The sequence below is a fragment of the Schistocerca serialis genome, chromosome 2 (genome assembly GCF_023864345.2).
Source record: "Schistocerca serialis cubense isolate TAMUIC-IGC-003099 chromosome 2, iqSchSeri2.2, whole genome shotgun sequence".
Classification (NCBI taxonomy): Eukaryota; Metazoa; Arthropoda; class Insecta; order Orthoptera; family Acrididae; genus Schistocerca; species Schistocerca serialis.
The window spans coordinates 538,721,030-538,741,291 of NC_064639.1; the positions used below are offsets into that span (position 1 = coordinate 538,721,030).

Below are 20,262 nucleotides of genomic sequence, written 5' to 3' on the forward strand. Positions count from 1 at the left end.
TTCCACTTAAATAGATTAGGAAAAATTTTCGTAATTGCAAAAATAATAGAAATAGTAAATGCCAAAACGAAAGTAAGTTGTGACACTTCAAATGTAATTCCCCTCAAGGACAAGACCCACAAACTACTTGGTGAATCTGAAAATGAAGCATCTTCACTACAAGACAAGTGTGATGTTCTGACATTGCAAGAAAACACCCCAAATGCTAGCAGTTCACAAGGAAGCATATCAATAACAACAGAACCAACACCTGAATTATCAGAAACAGATACACCATCATCATCATCAACAACAACAACAACAGAAATGACAGTATCAATGACACTGGGAGCTACACCAGCAACAGCAGCAAGCAACTCACCATATCCCAGTGAACGACCTGCAAGTTGCAGAAAACCTGTCCTTCTGGAGGATTTTTGGTACCTCGCCAGGGCAAGGAACGGAGTATGACACCACAAAATGTAAATACAAATGTAACCAGTTCTCATCCTCATCACCTGCAGATTCTAAGCTTAAACATTCAGTGTCTTAGAAATAAATCATTAGAACTTGAGGTAGCTATGAACAGTGCAAATATTGACTGCATGTGCATTGTGGAGCATTGGTGCAGACGTTTTGAACTAAGTAGCATTAATATTCATCCGTTAAAGTTGGCAAGCCATTATTGTAGAAAAAATACCAAAAATGGAGGTGTATGTATATTTACCAAACCAAGTATCAGCTATAAAAGAAGGTGTGAAGCTGAATCATTGAGTGTGGAAAATCATTTTGAAGCTGCAGTTGTGCAGTTGAATGAAATACAGGGAATAGTCATAGTCATAGCAATATACAGACCACCTACTGGTGATGCAGACGTATTCTTTAACCAATTAGAAATATTGCTTAACACCCTGTTCACCGATAGAGCCACTGTAGTTGTGTGTGGGGACTTCAATATTAATCTTATGAGTGAAAGTAGGCTAAAAGATCAGTTCCTAAATCTGTTATGTAGTTTCAACCTGCTTCCACACATACACACACCCACAAGAATAACAAATAATATAATCAGTCTTATTGATAATATATTTTCAAATGTAGGACGCACAGAAGTTGAAGTGACAAATACTGATATGGGATTAACAGACCACAATACTCTTGTCCTCAAAATTCCTTCAACGCTACTGAAAGAGAAAAAACACACTTCATGTATAAAAGAAATTTTTCTACAGAGAACTGTGTAGAATTCATAAATATGCTAACTAATGAGGCTTGGGCAGAAGTACTATCCCTAACAAATACAAATGATGCATATAACACATTTTCTTCCATTTTCATGGGATATTTTGAAATGTGTTTTCCAAAAAAGCTGTCAAAAATCAGGTCACATGGCAATACAAAGCCAAGTTCTTGGATCACAGCTGGCATCAAAACTTCCTGTGGAACTCTAAAGAGACTAATTTCCAAAATGAAAACATCCACAGACCCACAATTCATAGAATATGTCATGAATTACAAGAGAGTATATAGAAAAGTAATTGCTAAAGCAAAATTCATGAGTAATGATAGTTTTATAAGACAGTCTGAAAACAAATCAAAAGCCATATGGGGTATTGTGAAGACTGAAACGGGGATGAGTTGTGAAAACCAGGACATTAGCCTCAAAAATTTAAAAAAATGTCAATATTAATAAACAAGATTTGCCAAATTATATTAACAATTATTTCATAAATGCAACAACTCATTAAGCTTAAAATTTACAAATGAAGAAAAACCTGAATATCCAAAAACAGCTTGTAGGATGAGGGTAGAGCCAACAAATGAGGGTGAAGTGTTGAAAGTGATACAAAGCTTGAAACCCAAAATGTTGGCTGGCATAGATGAGGTGCCTGTGTCAATCATAACAAGGACAGCACCACAAATCACAAAGCCCTTTGCAAACATAGCCAATTTATCATTCAGTGAAGGAGCTATTCCAGAAAGGCTGAAAATTTCAAAAGTGAAGCCATTATTTAAAAACGGCGACAAGCATAAGGTAGAAAACTATCGCCCAATATCTCTCCTCCCAGCATTTTCGAAAATATTAGAAAAACTGATGAAGCACCGAATCAACAAATATAAAATGACCATAATTTACTTAACAGAAATCAGCATGGCTTCCAAGCACGTAAAAATACCGAAACAGCAGTAATGTGCTACACTGAACAAATAATCAAAAATCTAGAAAAAGATTATTGTGTAGTAGGAGTAAATTTAGACCTCTCCAAAGCTTTTGACACGGTGAACCAGACCGAGCGAGGTGGCACAGTGGTTAGACACTGGACTCACATTCGGGAGGATGACGGTTCAATCCCGCGTCCGGCCATCCTGATTTAGGTTTTCCGTGATTTCCCTAAATCACTCCAGGCAAATGCCGGGATGGTTCCTCTGAAAGGGCATGGCCGACTTCCTTCCCCATCCTTCCCGAATTCGATGAGACCGATGACAATGCTGTCTGGTCTCCTTCCCCAAAACAACCAACCAACAACCAACGGTAAACCAGGACATTCTCTTAGAAAAATTGGAATCGTTGGGTATACATGGGATAGGAAAAAAATGGTTTGAATCATACCTAAAAAAACAGAACACAGGTTGTAGGACTGACATTAACTTACTCCAACCACAAAATAAATTCAGTATCAGAGGTAAAAAATTTAGAAATAGGAGTACCACAAGGCAGCATCTTAGGGCCCATACTGTTTCTTGTCTATATAAATGATTTTCACACCTCAGATGATGCAGCCAAAGCAATAATATTTGCAGATGATGCTAGTGTGATAATAAGTGCACCAAAGCAGTTGCTACCAACAACTGCTGATAAAGTTCAAATTACATCCACTCTTGTCTCAATGCAAACAGGTTGACATTGAATGTAAATAAAACAAATTATATGCAGTTTGGGAAAAGATGTCAAAATGTAAATCTTGATCTCGTATGGGGTGACAAAGCCTTAGACAGAGTGACATCCACAAAATTGCTGGGGATTCATTTGGATGAAAACTTAAATTTTAATGACCATGTAATAAAACTTGCACAGAAACTTAATTCAGCCTGTTTTGCTCTCAGAATTATTGCAAATGTTTGTACCTCAGAGGGTGCCAGAATGGCATATTTCGGCTATTTTCAATCTCTTGCCACATACGGAATAATGTTTTGGGGTTCCACAACAGGGCACCTAAAACAAATTTTTTTGTTGCAGAAGAAGGCCATCCGAATAATAACTCACAGTCATCCACAGACACACTGCAAACCCACATTCAAAAAGCTTAGAATACTTGCTATACCATCACTATACATATACAAATGTGTATTGTATGTCAGGACCCACATTGCAGATTTTCAGGCAAATGCCGACTTTCATAACTACAATACCCGTAATAGCGCAGCACTCCATACACAGCGAACAAAAAGAACGAATACACAAAGGTATGTGGGCCATATCGGTGCAAAACTGTACAACGCACTGCCAGTCAACATCAGGCAGTTAGAAGATGATAACAAATTTAAAACAGAATTTAAAAAATTTCTAGTAGAACAATGTTTTTATTGTGTAAATGACTATGTAGCTCAATAACTTTTTTTCTGATGATATTTATAAAGGCAAAATGGAAAATAGTCAATATGTACCTAATCATTCATTACATTACATACTTAAAGGACAGCTGTTGTGTAATGTAAATATATACTTAAGCAGTGTGGTGTATATAAGGACTTGCCGTTTAGGGTGACAAAACCAAAGCCTTATGAAAAACAGACTATGCATTTAAAATAACAAGCAGGGGTGTATATAGGCTATATTACTTACATTGTATTATTATTAACCTCATTGTATTATTTTGTTTTGTACTTTTTTACGTATATATTGTTTGTGTCCATTTCTTTGAAATGGCTTGACAACATCCATACAATATTTATGGTCAACGGATGGATAAATAAAATAAATAAATAAATAAATGGGCTCCACTGGCAATATTTGCCAAAGTATTGAGTCTTCCTCACCGTATCTCCACTGACCATGGCGGAAATTCCACGTTAAATGTTTATTTGACGGGAACTTGATTTATTCTCTCTTTTTGGATACTGGAAGAGAATATATCGTGTTTGCTAACCAAAGATGAAGGACGCCTGAATCAACCACAGTTATATATTATGAGACGTGCGTCTCGCGGGCCCCGAGGAATCGCTTCATGACGTCATCAGTAAGGCTTAAAGCGTGACAGCGCTGCCTGGTGACTAGACCTGTAAACAGCTCTGTTGACGTAAGTGACGTCACACGTTGGCCACAGCGTTTGTACAGACTTGCCATCAGCTATTGTTTTGGAACGTCAAATCAATCCAGATTGTTTGAATGAAGCTTCCATTAACAGAATTAAATGTAGAAAGAAGGTTTGAATGTGAATAAACTGGATTATGGTGGCATAATAATCCGCAGCGTAGTCAAAGTTACACATTAGAGTCTTACGTGATTGATTGAAGCCAACTGATAACAAATTATTGGTCGAAAGGCAGAGTGATTTATAGCATGACACATATTACGCATTGAGGACAATGTGTATAAATGTTTTTAACACATTAACTGCAGCTTACCAATGTAGGCTAACTACCACTGAGACGTTTGCAGCACGAATTTGTCTTTGAACCCATACCAGCAGTAGCAAATGCGGAAAAACAAATCAAGTATGGTAAAGGATACGTAGTGGAACGCCCATTGCATTTTTCCAGTTTGTGTACGATATCTGTAAATAATATGCATCAAAACACGTCGGATGATTGTTCATTTTCTAATATATGTTTTTTTGGGATGACCCAGTAGTTTTATTTTTTTATTAAGAGAAATGCATTAAATGTGGGAAAGTGCATTTAAATACGCCGCAAACAAATATTAGGCAAAGCCACACGTCTATCTGTTATCACAACCCTTATTTCTCATTCGCTGTGTTCCACAACTGTCGACGAAATTATCGCTTTTCAACCTAATGTAGACCTCAGACTATGCTACAAATAGTTATTACTCCAGCCAAGGTTTCTAGGGAAAGGGGGCGAAATCCAGTATGGTGCTCTAGCCCAGATATGTGCTCTTGCCCTGTGTGTGTTACCGATATGCGTAAATTTTGATCGCTGTTTTTCTGTAAACAAACAGCTATAAGCCAATCACATCTCCCTGTATGTAGTTTCTCAAAAATCCAGTTTATGTGATCTTAAGATAAAAAGAGCTCAATGAGGGAATATTAATATATCCAAGCAGTAAGCCTACTGACATCTCCAAATTGTAAGACTGCTATAGATGCAAGTCACTGATTGTTAGAGTGTATCAGTGGGACAAAACATTTGAAGTAAATCACAAAGCTTAGGTTAGTTCAACTATTACTTCTTAATGTAGTAGGCAGTCACAATTTTCTTCCATATTTTGATGTACATACATACTACACAAGCAACCAAATGGTACCTGGTGGAGGGTACCTTGTACCACTACAAATCATTTTCTTTCCTGTTCCACTCGCAAACAGAGAGAGGGAAGAAAGGCTATCTACCATCCGAGCCCAGATTTCTCATGCCTTCTAAATTTTCTCAATATTGTTGTACAAAAAGAATATTATTTTCCTTCAAGGGATTCTCATTATACTCACACATAGTTTGAAACTACTGGTAACCTATATAGCAACCAGACTCTGAGTTGCTTCAATGTATTGCTTAAATCTGACCTGGATCTCAAACATTGGAGCAGTACTCATGAATGTGTCACATAATTGTTCTATACGGGTGGTGTATGTGATCTTCCCCTCATTTCCAGTCACAAACTATATTCATCTTCCCAGAGGAAGGAAGTAACAACCCTGAAAGCTAGAAAGGTTTTTTTTTTTTTTTTTTTTTAAGTGCTGTTTTTCTCTCATACTTTGTACAAGTCATTTCATAATTTTACAATGAGTACTGTCAGCTGTACATATAATGGTAACATTAAAATCCTGTTAATTTGAACCTTAGTGTTAACATTAACTAGCAATTGCATTTGTGAGTCGAAACATTATGTTTAATTATAATTATAGAAGGAGAAGCTAATAAAATATTTTTTTTACTTTGTATTTTTTTATTACCTTAGGATTTTCAGTTTTCTGCCTGATGTCTAGCAGCAACCTGTTAAAGACTTTCAATCAGAATGTGATATTCCATTCTGAATTGTAGGCAGGGATGTATAGTCTACATGGACATTGTTTTTACTTCCAGTATTTTGCAAGTTCATTTCACTGAACAGAGTAAAATTACCCCTATTATGAACAACAAATACTATTAGGGAGTAAATATGTTGACATGTAAGTGAAAGACTCCGAAGGGCTCTGAAAAGACTTCTGTAAGAAGCTGCGCTATCAATTTTACACAATAATTTTACTCACATGGATAAAAAGTTTTGTTAACTTGCCACATCAGATTTGAATAAAATCGCAAGCTTTTCATAGCAGCCTCCATCACCGTCACCAGTAATGGTACTGGTGTGGTGTACTGTAGCAGCACATTAAAAGTGAAACTTCCTGGCAGATTAAAACTGTATGCCTGACCGAGACTCGAACTCGGGACCTTTGCCTTTCGCGAGCAAGTGCTCTACCATCTGAGCTACCGAAGAACGACTCACGCTCGGTACTCACAGCTTTACTTCTGCCAGTATCTCATCTCCTACCTTCCAAACTTTACAGAAGCTCTCCTGCGAACCTTGCAGAACTAGCACTCCTGAAAGAAAGGATATAGCGGAGACATGGCTTAGCCACAGCCTGGGGGATGTTTCTGATTCAGGAAACATTAGAAGTCTTTCAGTTGAATTGATTCTGCATTATTTCTCTTGCTCATGTCCTTGACATTAATGCTACCAAGTTGTGTTCTTGTACAGTAATTAGTTTCCATGTTATAACATGTTGAATATAGAAAGTTTAACTGTAACCAAGCAGTAGTTTTCTTTGATGACAATATCAGTTCCAGTGCACAACTGAATTTCAAAATCTGTCTTGTGGGGTGAAAATCCATTACTGCTGCTATCTTGTGCTGACAATGAGATGACTTTCATAGAAATACTGAATTATTTCATTTGTAATACAGTTTCATAGTTTTTGTAGTTGCTCATGACCTTTACACTTGCATGCAATAGATGTAGCATCCGCATACAGAACTATCCTTGAATTTGGGGAGCAGTATTTTGTCATTTACATAAATCGACAAAAGAAAGTATCCCAGTACTAAGTCCTGAGTACCCTGTATTACATATCAGTAATTTTAGATCAGGGTATGCCACTCGCCATTCTTAAGAGTGAAAACTGATTTGTGTTAGATAAGGTTTTATTAAACTGTGAACAATTATCAGCATTATTACCCAGCCGTTTTCCCAGAGTATTTACTATCTCTCTATACAAGCAATTGATAGAGATTAGCTTTCCCGTCTATAGCTTATAGCAGAAAGTTCAGTAACACCTTCAACATGTAAGGAATTGAGCACCAACTATTGGCACTTTTGCAACATCACCATAAGGTTTGATATCCCTACTGAAAGACGAGCAGAAATTTTTTGTTAATTGGTGCATAATAAGGTTCTTGTTTGGTATACCAGTGCTCAGTAATAACTGAAACATCTGGTTTATTAAAACATGCTATTATGTCCAAATCATTGTGCTTACTTCCTAGGCTCGTAAAGTTTTGGAAGATGATCTTTGTTCGCAGGTTGCATTGTCACCACATGTTTTTTCTTTTTTTTTTTTGTTTGTAACCATAAATATCCTCATTAAATAAATCAGATGTACTTGTCAAACTGGGGAGAGGACACAAGAAGGTCACACATGTACAAAATAATAATAAAAGGAAAGATTCAAAACGAGTTTCTTACAGCAAAATGTAAAACTTAATTGTTTTTGGATATATTACTTACTTATATCCTTTATTCAAAAACTTAAGAAGGCTGTTAGTTTAGTGTCTTCAAGGCATAATGCTGTTTCACTGAGCATCGCAACAATCAAGCCTGAGATAGTAGTGTACTATGATACTACCTATGAAGAAATTGATGCACTGGATGTGAAGTGCACTGTTTAGTCTACCCAGCAGGTGTTCCAGAAGATGGCCCTGCACTATTCTATAGCATCATGAATACACTCCTGGAAATGGAAAAAAGAACACATTGACACCGGTGTGTCAGACCCACCATACTTGCTCCGGACACTGCGAGAGGGCTGTACAAGCAATGATCACACGCACGGCACAGCGGACACACCAGGAACCGCGGTGTTGGCCGTCGAATGGCGCTAGCTGCGCAGCATTTGTGCACCGCCGCCGTCAGTGTCAGCCAGTTTGTCGCGGCATACGGAGCTCCATCGCAGTCTTTAACACTGGTAGCATGCCGCGACAGCGTGGACGTGAACCGTATGTGCAGTTGACGGACTTTGAGCGAGGGCGTATAGTGGGCATGCGGGAGGCCGGGTGGACGTACCGCTGAATTGCTCAACACGTGGGGCGTGAGGTCTCCACAGTACATCGATGTTGTCGCCAGTGGTCGGCGGAAGGTGCACGTGCCCGTCGACCTGGGACCGGACCGCAGCGACGCACGGATGCACGCCAAGACCGTAGGATTCTACGCAGTGCCGTAGGGGACCGCACCGCCACTTCCCAGCAAATTAGGGACACTGTTGCTCCTGGGGTATCGGCGAGGACCATTCGCAACCGTCTCCATGAAGCTGGGCTACGGTCCCGCACACCGTTAGGCCATCTTCCGCTCACGCCCCAACATCGTGCAGCCCGCCTCCAGTGGTGTCGCGACAGGCGTGAATGGAGGGACGAATGGAGACGTGTCGTCTTCAGCGATGAGAATCGCTTCTGCCTTGGTGCCAATGATGGTCGTATGCGTGTTTGGCGCTGTGCAGGTGAGCGCCACAATCAGGACTGCATACGACCGAGGCACACAGGGCCAACACCCGGCATCATGGTGTGGGGAGCGATCTCCTACACTGGCCGTACACCACTGGTGATCGTCGGGGGGACACTGAATAGTGCACGGTACATCCAAACCGTCATCGAACCCATCGTTCTACCATTCCTAGACCGGCAAGGGAACTTGCTGTTCCAACAGGACAATGCACGTCCGCATGTATCCCGTGCCACCCAACGTGCTCTAGAAGGTGTAAGTCAACTACCCTGGCCAGCAAGATCTCCGGATCTGTCCCCCATTGAGCTTGTTTGGGACTGGATGAAGCGTCGTCTCACGCGGTCTGCACGTTCAGCACGAACGCTGGTCCAACTGAGGCGCCAGGTGGAAATGGCATGGCAAGCCATTCCACAGGACTACATCTAGCATCTCTACGATCGTCTCCATGGGAGAATAGCAGCCTGCATTGCTGCGAAAGGTGGATATACACTGTACTAGTGCCGACATTGTGCATGCTCTGTTGCCTGTGTCTATGTGCCTGTGGTTCTATCAGTGTGATCATGTGATGTATCTGACCCCAGGAATGTGTCAATAAAGTTTCCCCTTCCTGGGACAATGAATTCACGGTGTTCTTATTTCAATTTCCAGGAGTGTATTTGTGTGGTATATACATTAGTGATATATTCATCACTGACAGAAAATTTAATAATCACATTTTTCCTTCAAGTTTCTGAAATGGCAGTTGATGAGATCATATCTGAAGAGACAGCTATCAACCCACACTTTCAGCATGAAGTAGGACTACAATTACCAGAATTCTGAAATGTGGATCTAATAAACCTAGAGTTGCTCTAGGAAAATAAGTAAGATGTGACATGTTTCCCAGATCAAAGATGAGAAAATGAAAGGTTGCTGTATTAGTTATAGCACACAAATATGCAGTGACTAAGAAGTGTGAAATGACTGTGTTCAAAGCTATGTAGACTTGTTTAATTCCTGGTTTAAGTCATTCACATTATTTCATTGCTGTGTTTCCAGCTGCCATCCATTAATATCAGAATGTCAACAACTACTTTGTTACTTTAAAATCTTCAACATGTTCACTGTGGCTGACACAAAGGTCAATAAGAGCTACTAGCCACGAGCTTTTAAGTGTCAGCTGCAGTGAATGTGCAAAACAAGAAAATTTTTGCAATTTAATTTAAAGTCCTATTCAGCTTCCTTTTTCAGGCATGTTTATTTTTAAATATTAAAACTGATGAGAGTTTCATTACAAGACCCCTAATTTTGAAATCTGGATGACATCATCCCAGCACTGCAACAAAATATGCACCATACACAACAGGTTCAATGCAATCTCTCCTCTCCACAAATCTGCACCTCAGATGTGTTATATGTCATATATATGTTATACATCATATAATACTACAGTTAATTTTCCATATATCTGAGCAAATTGAGTTATTGTGTGTCCATGTTTATCTCATCTAGGCATTGCATCTTTCCCTTAACTTCAGTGTGCTTTACAATAAAATTTGTATGAAAAGTTTTCTGTGTAAATTACGTATTCTACAGCTAATGCTTGTGTAACCCAGTGTGCCATTCAGGTGGGTTTACTGGTGTGTCAATATAACTGTCAGGTGCCGTGCCGGTGGTCACAGCAGATTGCTCTGCTGGGGCCAGCACTGATCTCATGGTAGCAACCAGGTATCAGCAATTTTACACTTTAATCTTACCGAGGAAAAATATTTACTTATATTTGATATACCTTACCATTTCAAGACAATTTTTCGGTTTGCAGCATTTTTATTTAAATGACTACAAAGTTATTCATGAATTCAGTTTTAGATACATATTTAACATAATATATTTAACTGTGTAAAGGATAATTGCTGAAACAGTAATTAGCATTCTAGCTGTATCTTTTTAGCCAAAGCTGTACCGATGCATATACTTCACACTAGTTCCTAAACGACTGCTTAACACATTGACTACCATGCTGCTGACAGCAGAGCAGCACACTTAATGCTGTATTCCAGACCTAATCATGTCAGGGTCAAGAAATGCAGAAGATAATCTCTCAGGGAGTACTATAATCTAATAATGTAAACTTATAACTAAAAAGGCCATTTCCAATTATGTCTACCAAGCAAATTATGCTTCTTTGAGTCAGTGATTTCTTTTGCCATAACTGACCAGTGAACACGCATGCCATAGGATGGTGAATATTTATACTTTGCCTGTGAGAAGCAGCTATGCACATAGTCCAATTTATGTTGAAATTATCACCTGGGTATTTTAATTAAATTTGGTCTACTATAACCAACATGATAAAGGAATCAAAAGAAAGACACACACAGAATTAATTTCTTTATTAACAATGCTCGGATTTCCACATCACCATAGAGGTACCAAGCTGGATGCGTTACTCGTTTTTTTTACATGGCGAGTTTCCCCAGTAGGCCTATAAACCAAAAAACAGACAAAAAAGCTACTTCTCGTTGTCTTCTCTCCCTTGGACTTTCACTTCAGAAACTCTGAAACATCCATTACAAAAACACATTACATCACTCACAAACCTGGATTCAGTCACTGCAATTCATATCTATTTTACTGTCAAAAATACTGACTATGATCAATGATTAATTGTGAACATTCAAAAGTTTTCAAATGTGCAGGTTACTGTTAGAATACAGTCACTACACAATTTTTGATCAGGAAAAAGTTACGATGATTGCAACTTAAATACCGAAGCCATTTGTTATGAGAATACGCCGTTACCACAAATAATCCACATAGATGCATTGAAAGAAACTTTACTGAGTAACATAATGCATCAGAATACTATAGGCACAAAGAATGAAATTTCTGTAGATTTACCATACATTTTACTTTTCTTGCGCATGATAAGATTACTAACGGAAGTTACTTACCGTCCATTGTCTGGAATATAAACTATCTCTTCTCGTCTGCAAACACGTGCTTTTGCAGCAAGTATTATCAATTTTTTTCCGTGATTGAAAAGCTTTAACGCACACAAATCCCGCCATCATATACAAATCCACAAGGCATCAGCATGCCATGTTCAAAGAATATCCGCGTTTCGAAAACTACCAGAGATATTGGCTTGCATGAGAGACGACGTCATGCCATGATATGACGTCATGATTCCTCGGGGCCCGCGAGACGCTTCTTATTATGGGAGGATGCGAAGTTCACCGGACTTGGGTTTGATGTGACGTCAGTATGACGTATACATGCTACATCGAAAACGATAGAAACCTTATATCGACTATTCGACTTTTGTGAACTTTCGAGAGGTTGTGACAGGGGTAGCGATGTGGTCTGCGCCATTCGTTTAAATGTGTTTTTCGTTCCTTGCTTTTAAATCGTGTATTGTACTGTGTTTGTGTCCTGTGCGTTGTTTTTCGTTTGCTCGTCTCTAATTATGTGTTTAGCATTCGAGAGACTAATGAGAGAAAAGCTGACAGAGTTCAGCATCGATGACGACGGGCAATTGCGTGGTTATTGTGAATCTCAAGCAGAAATTGAAGTACATATTCATAGTTTTGCCCAGTTTTCCAACCACTTATTTAGAAACAATTTATTTCTGATTTTGCAGGTTGTCCAAAATTTTTCTTCAGACTTAAGAGTGGGAGTGTGGATATCCGATTTTTCAGATATCCTTTCTCAGTGGAAAATGGAAGTCACCAGGAATGTATTCTTGGCCCTAAGTACTACAAAGAAATGAAAGGGGTTCCTGTTCCAGATCACCTGGTTTGTAACATCATGCTATGTTTCATCTGCTTAGTAGTAGACTCTGTTAACCGGTAGCTTATAGTACAAACTAAGAAAAGTATGCATACCAGTAGCATTTATTATCTTGCATTATTAGGTTGCAAGAATTAAGATTGCAATTATGCTGGAAGCTGATTTTTGTGGGTAGTCCTATTATTAAATATTGTCTGTTATAAAATAATCTTTTTTTATATAATAGATGAAATCAAAGTGTACTACAAAACAAACATATTCTTAAGATGTCACCACAATACAGTGATATTTTTGCTTTGCTCTTATAACTGTCAATATATTGCGCTTAATTAAATGTACCATATTTCAAAACAGGTGAATTAAGAATATTAAACACTGGTAATTAACAACAAAGCTTGAATCATTAAGGGTTTGTGAGATATCGATGTTGCGATCTCGTGATAATGATATATATTGAACTGGTGAATTTCATTACCACAACCTTTATTGAGGTTTCACATTCGCTGGCTTCGCCAGCTCACAACCAAACTGTTGCCTCCCACCCTAACCTAAACCTTGGGCTGCGCTACAGATCAGTCTGTCACCACATTTTACCCTTTTTTCATTTACATAATTCGTTCAAGGTGTAATGTTTATATCCACGCCACATTGAAACACACAATCGATATCTGGCTCCGTGGCAGTTGCTACATCGATATCCCATAATCCCTTAATGATGCAAGCGTTGTTATTAATTACCTAAACACTTTTGTAATTTGCATATAAATTGAAATAGTAGGCTACTCAACTGTGTAATTACTTCAGTAATATAGGTAATTTTGAAGAATTCACGCGTGGGGCTACATATCAATAATTCGGCCAATGTCGCAAATTGTTTTTAATTTTTAAGGAGAGGGAACAAAAAATTTTCATGGGAGAAGTTAGGATGTAAGTGGAGAGTACCCTACCTTCTGTGATTTTTTAAAAATTGAAAACACTGATGATAAAGTGTGACCTTGGCAAGAGTGTCAATATGTAGCCCCGTGCATGGATTCTTCAAAATTACTGTAATATATAGGTCTTGTTTTAGCTAACATCTCTTACAAAAATTTATTACCATTTTCTTCATTTGATAATATGCTGACTCACATTATGGCATTGTTTTTTCCTGTTAAGTTGTAGCTGGTTAAATCTAGTCTCAAGTTAATGTTTAGGCCTGCTGGTTAAATATAAGGAATCATATGTTCTGTCTAGACACCCCTTTAGTAAATATGGCCCTAGCTTCTTTAAGCCTGTGGATTTCCTCCACAGTGGAAAAGTAGTTGTGTGTTTATTAGTCTGTGTTTGCCTTATTTTGCATTATGTTGAATGTGTTGCTGAAATACTCTTATGAATCTGATAATTTGAGGTCCAAGCTAATGTACTTTTGTGGTTGATTTGGGTAGAGCTTCACTTTGAGATGTTCTCTTAGTTCACAGCAGATGCTGGGCTGTGTGGTTAACTTTTAAGTGAGGTCAACCAAAAGTTGGGATTACACCCAAGTGCATTGATTAATGGTGTAACTGTCACTTAATCCAGCTCAAAAGCTTTGCACCACCATTGATGGTGCACACTTGTTGGATGATTGTTTCAGAGTTGTTTACGTATTTTATTAGTCATTTGATGGTGTAGTTGAGTGTGTCATAGCTGTGTAGCATTTGTATATGTGGTTTAATAAATGGCCATAATGTGGAAGTGCAACTTACTTTTTGATCCACCCTCATATATATTAAAATTGGTGATTATGCAGGATTTAAGAATTTCTTGGGTTTTCTTGTTAGTGTTTGATAATTTCGGATTGCGGGTGGTAGGTACTGCAGGTATTGCTTTAGCATCATTGATTCTGTTAACTTTTTGATATTAGTTATGTGATTGAGTTTTGGTTTGTTGTACTGTGGAGTTCATTTTAGATAGGATAAGTAAAGGTTTTGATAACTGACATAACAATGTCTGTGTTGGTGTTTGGTGCTGTGGACTTCATTTTAGACGCGATAAAAGTAAAGTAAAATTTGTAATATCTGGTTTTGGAGTTGGATTTGGGTTCATGGTATCAAGAGCTTCACTTGAGCCGTATACAGTTGAAGTAAGGGTAGTGTGTCATCTTGGTGACACCACAGGTCAAAGTGGGTGGACTGACTTTAGGTAATACCTTAGTGCTGGCCAAAATGTTAGTGGCCGTACCACTTAACTGTATTGTCGAAGCAATGCATTATATCTGAGCACATATCCTGCGTGAATGTTCTATGCTAAACCTGTTTTAATACCTTCTGTGATTAGCAGCAGTCTGTTTGAGTAGGCTTTTTTGTACCTTTGAGTTGCTGTTTTTATTGGTTTCATCAAGGAGGCAAGTGTAGATTCATCCTTAGTTGTTATGCTGGAGTCAATTACATTTTTGCCAATTAACTTAAAATTCTTTTTGTGTAGTGTTATTCACACAGTTTGTAGCTGTCCTAGACCAGTCATTTCTAAATGTGTAGATGGTATTTTCGTTTGTTTACACTGGAACATTTAGTTTTGAAAGCACTGTAAGGAGGAAGAAACATTTAAACCACATTGACCAGAATCAATAAAATGTTGTTTTTTAATTAATTTTTGTTTTTTACTTCAAGGCTGACCGTACGACCCCCAGGAAGAGACTCTGTGTTATGGACACAAAGAAAAGTGGTTGCCCAGCTACATTCTCTGTTAAATGTATCCGGGTATACCCTGGATATTCAATTGAGTCAGTATACCCTGGATATTCAATTGAGACAGAGGGGGCTCATCCTAATATTAAGAAAGAGGTGAGTTTAAACTTTAACATACTTGAATATATTTTTTAATCAGTGGTTGTATACATTTAGTTTGAGACCGTTAGTACTTATCTGTTATAATTAAGTCTATTGTGTTACAGGGTTTGGAAAGCTTGAGAGAGGCTTTGGTGTCCCCAAATCAGCCCACAAGCTTTCTTAGATTTCATGTGGTTGCTTCACCAGTAGGCACACACACACACACACACACACACACACACACACACACACACACACACACACACACACACAGTACAGAAAGTGTCAAAGTTACTGCAGAAATACACCCTATGCTAGCAAATGAAATAGGAAATGTTGTTAAAGAAGGAACAAGATCGGTACCGGTAATCAAATTACATCTTGACAATTTTGTCAAGACAAATTTCAGTGCAACCACCATGCCAGATCATGACAATGTAATGTTTTATCCCTCAGATAAAACGATTTATAATCATATGTATAATGCTATATTGAAAATAAAAGACAACAATTGATCAGTAGGCTCTGCAGATGAAAGTTAGTGAGTGGAAGAAAGAGTTGTCAGGTGGCAATATCTATTTTAGACCTTGTGCAGAGGTAGATGGAGAGGTAAAGCCACTACTCTTTTGCTACCAGACTGCATGGCAAGTGGAATTATTAAGAAAGTATGGGACAGTATGCTTGCTTGATGCGACATATAAAACCACTAAGTATGACATTCCACTGTTTTTCATAACAGTGAAAGCAAATGTGTGCTATTTAGTTGTAGGTTTTTTTTATGTTCAGGTAGAAGACACACAATCCATTTGTGAAGCATTCAATATTTTCAAGGAGTGGAACGTGGACATGAGTCCTGCATACTGGGTAACTGATTTCTCAGAATCCGAGATAAATGCTATTCAGGCAGTATTTCCCTGCTCTAAAGTGTATCTATGTTCATTTCACAGGGAACAAGCTTGGAACAGGTGGTTACGTAAACATGTGAAAGAACAAGAAGACAGAGAGACAATAGTTAATCAGTGGAGCATCGTCCTCCTTGCAACAGTACAAAGATAATTTAGAAAAAATGAAAAATCATCATGTTTTTGAAGGGAAGGAGTCTGCATTAAAATATTTTGAGAAACAATGGGTTCCGGTGCATCGTAGATGGGAGAAAGCTTTTGAGCACAAAGGCATGTTTGCCAATATAAACACAACAAATGGTGCTGAAGCAATGAATAGGTTGGTGAAATATTCACACCATCAAAGTACAGATACATTAACAGGTGTTATTACAGTTTTAGTCCATAGTTACCTCCCTAGCCTCATTGAAAAGTATTGTAAATTAAATTCTGCCATTAAGTCATACAATAAGATGATCCCTGTATTCCTGCATAGGATACACCCGACTTCACAAGGCATGTAATGAAGCGATATGAATCAGTGGAAGTTGATTTTAGTGCAGAATCGGTAACAATGGTAACTACGGGATTGTTTCATGTAAAATGTGCAGGAAACAAAGGCTCTCATTACGTGGTAAACTTCGAAAAACCTGAGTGCTCTTGTCCAGATTTCCAGAAGTTCAAGTATCCTTGCAAGCACTTCTGTGCCATTTTCCATTTCTCAGAATGGGGATTTCACAAACTGAATTTCAATTATAGGACTAGTCCATTGATTTGCTTGGATGAAACAAATGGGTTTGGCTCGCGAAGCAGTTGCAGTACAGAAACCAGCACTGTAACAAATGACTTGCAGGATACCAGTCAAAGTCATGAAACAAATGAACAGCACATTCCTGAAACATCAAATGGTAATTCAGCAGTGCATCAACGGGCAAGAGAAGTGTGTAAGAATTTAATAAATCTGACATACAGTTGCAGTAATGAAACAGCTAATAAAATGTTGAACACCTCACAACCTTGCAACATGATGTAGAGTCATCAAACCCTACAGACAATGGCCTTCCATTAGCAGTGGCATCAACTTCAAAGTGACAGAAATATACTTGTGCGCTCTGGAAAGCCAACAGAATGTGAGGCACCGAATGGTCGCCCATCCAAGTGCTGTCCACACCCAGTGGTGCTTAACTTCAGTGATATGAGGGGAACCGGTGTATCCACTCGGCCAAGGCTGTTGGCTTTGCTTTATACATAATAAATCTTTTGGCATTATGTATAATGTAGATTTGGCATGAGCCTTATGTTAAAAGATTAAACTGTAGAGGGTACTTCCCCCCCCCCCCCCCCCCTCTAGCATTCAGATTTTACTGGTGATGTTCATTATTTACAACTTTCATTGCTAGCAGTAGGTGTAAGTATTCAAAGTGCATTCCACTTACTGTAATCTGTGCAGAGCTGTTCAATAGGTACAAAGAACCACAAACTGGAGTGCAAAGTGTCTGAATGTTCTGTGATGCTTATACTTCAGAACACACACAGTATGTGAAAAATCGTTTAAATTGTCTGTCACTGGCAAAAGAATTGCAAGCAAATTGCACATAGGTACTGATGTTGCATGTTGACTAGGTGTAACAAAGTAAATGCAGCTTTAAAAATATTCACTTCAATTTTGTGTATAAGTAGTTACTGTTGATGTTATTTGCAAATACTTCCAGCCTATTGTGATCTGGCAACTTTAGCGAGTAAAATTGTGGCATTAAAGATAGCCTATATCTTAACATGTTCGCTGTAGCTGACGCTTAAAAGTATTCACACACACATCTCTACCTCAGTGCTTGCAGTTTTGCTGTTGTATTGTTTGTATGCTGCTTAAGCAACTGTTTTTAACTAATCTAATTGAAATCTCTGTATTGTGTTACAGGTATGGAGTTAATGAAGAATCCACAGGGCTTTAATCAATAGAAAAAGTGCTAAAGCAACTGGAAACATATAAATGTTATCATTATCAACAGAAATTAAACTTTTTTTAACTTATTGAGAAGCAGACCAGATCATATACCCCCTCTTGTTCTTTCAGGAATGTGCTGCTTCTTTTGTGATTTCTGCTGGTATCCTGTAAGCCATGTGTTGCAGTGCTAGATTTTGTACTGTAACTGCTTTATGTGCCAATTTGTGAAATCCCCATTCTGAGAAATGGAAAATGGGACAGAAGTTCTTGCATGAATATTTGAACTTTCGATAATCTGGACAAGATCAGGTTTTTCAAAGTTTACCATACAATGAGTCTTCAGTTCCTGCACATTTTACATGAAACAATCCCGTAGTTACCATCGTTACTGATACTGCACTAAAATCAACAGAATTTAATTTAAAATACCTGGGAGGTAACTATGGACTAAAACTGTAATAAAACCTGTTATGTTACATTTGTACTTTGCTGAAGGTGTGAATATTTCACCAACCTGTTCATTTCTTCAGCACCATTTGTTGTGCTTATACTGGCAAACATGTCTGTGTACTTAAAAGCTTTTACCCATCTATAATGCCCTGGATCCCACAGCTTTTCAAAGTAATGTAATGCAGACTCCTTCCCTTCAAAAACACTATGAATTCTCGTCTTTCCTAAATTAACTGCCCTCCACAGTTTAACAACTATGTCTTTCTTGTTCTTTTGCATGTTTTCATAACCACATCCTTCAAGCCAGCCAGCCTACCCCCCCCCCCCCCTCCCTCCCCCAGGGGGCCTGCAGCACTTTTGTGGGCACATGTGTGGTGTCCTTTCGTCTATTAAACTAACCAACCTCCCTGTGAAATAAACATAGATACACTTTAAAGATGGGAAGTACTCCCTGAATTGCATTTATCTCGGACTCTGAGAAATTGGTAACCCAGTATGCAGGATTTATGTCTGTATTCTATTCCTTGTAAAAATATTTAATGCTTTACAAATTTATCTTGTGTCTTCTATCTGAAGATAAAAATCCTACCTCTAAATAGCACACTTATGCTTCCACTGTTATAAAGAACAGTGGAATGTCCTACTTTGTGGCTTTGTCGCATCAAGCAAGCATACTGTTCCATACTTAGTAGTTCAATTTGGCATCTAGTCTGGTAGCACAAGAGGAGTGGCTGTACCTCTCCATCTCCATCTACATCTGCACAAGGTTGGAAATAGTCACCTGTTAATTCTCTTCCACTCATTGATCTAATTTTGCAGAGCATCATAATCATTTGTAGTTCTTTTAGTTTCAAAAACTGCTTGTTATACAGGAATAAAAATGGTCCAAGGAGTAAGACATGTAGTTTTAATGTGATTTGGTCTGACTTTTTCAGCCATGGATTTGCTTTGCAGATACAAAAAAGAATTGTACATGCTGAGGAAGGAATTCTGTTAGTATTAAGACACTGTGAAAGCTCAATTGTTATCAAATTGGTGTTATAGGATATGGGTGACAATGAAAATCAGTGGCTGCCTACAGCCTAATCCAATGACTTGTCATTGCATTACTGAAAACTAAAAGAAAACTGAAGTACCAAACATGCAAAACATCTTCAGTTCTTTTTCGCTGTACTCCATAAAACATGAGTGTGTTAATTATTTGATTTTTTCATGGAATAAAAAAAAAAATGTGGGTGAGACATTTCATATGTGCTGTGATAACCAGTGTAGACTGTGTTCATTTGTCTGCTGTTTCTTCTGGTATGACACTCTTATCATTAACTGTTCCTTTCAGCCATGTGATTGCTTTGTGCACACCTTTTTATGCTATTTTCCATGAAATGCTTAATACTTTTACACAAGATTGTTATGTTATACAGAAGTAAGCAATTTAATTATATGTTGAAGGGCTTTGTGCTCTTTATAGACTTTGGCAAGATGTGTTACCTTGTGCTGAGTAATATGCTGAACTGCTCAATAAAT

The 20,262-nt window shown here is 38.2% G+C and overlaps 1 long non-coding RNA gene across 3 annotated transcripts; it reads left to right on the top strand.

The window, feature by feature from the left end:
* The first annotated feature begins 4,181 nt into the window (after positions 1–4,181).
* LOC126457516 (uncharacterized) lies at positions 4,182–19,426 on the top strand. 3 transcript variants are annotated; one of them, XR_007585485.1, is made up of 4 exons: positions 4,182–4,274; positions 12,528–12,682; positions 15,304–15,477; positions 18,262–19,426. It is a non-coding gene; the product is annotated as an uncharacterized LOC126457516 (long non-coding RNA). The 3 variants fall into 3 exon arrangements; XR_007585484.1 differs by lacking the exon at positions 4,182–4,274 and adding an exon at positions 4,483–4,697; XR_007585483.1 differs by lacking the exon at positions 4,182–4,274 and having other exon boundaries at positions 11,439–12,682.
* The last annotated feature ends 836 nt before the right edge of the window (positions 19,427–20,262 follow it).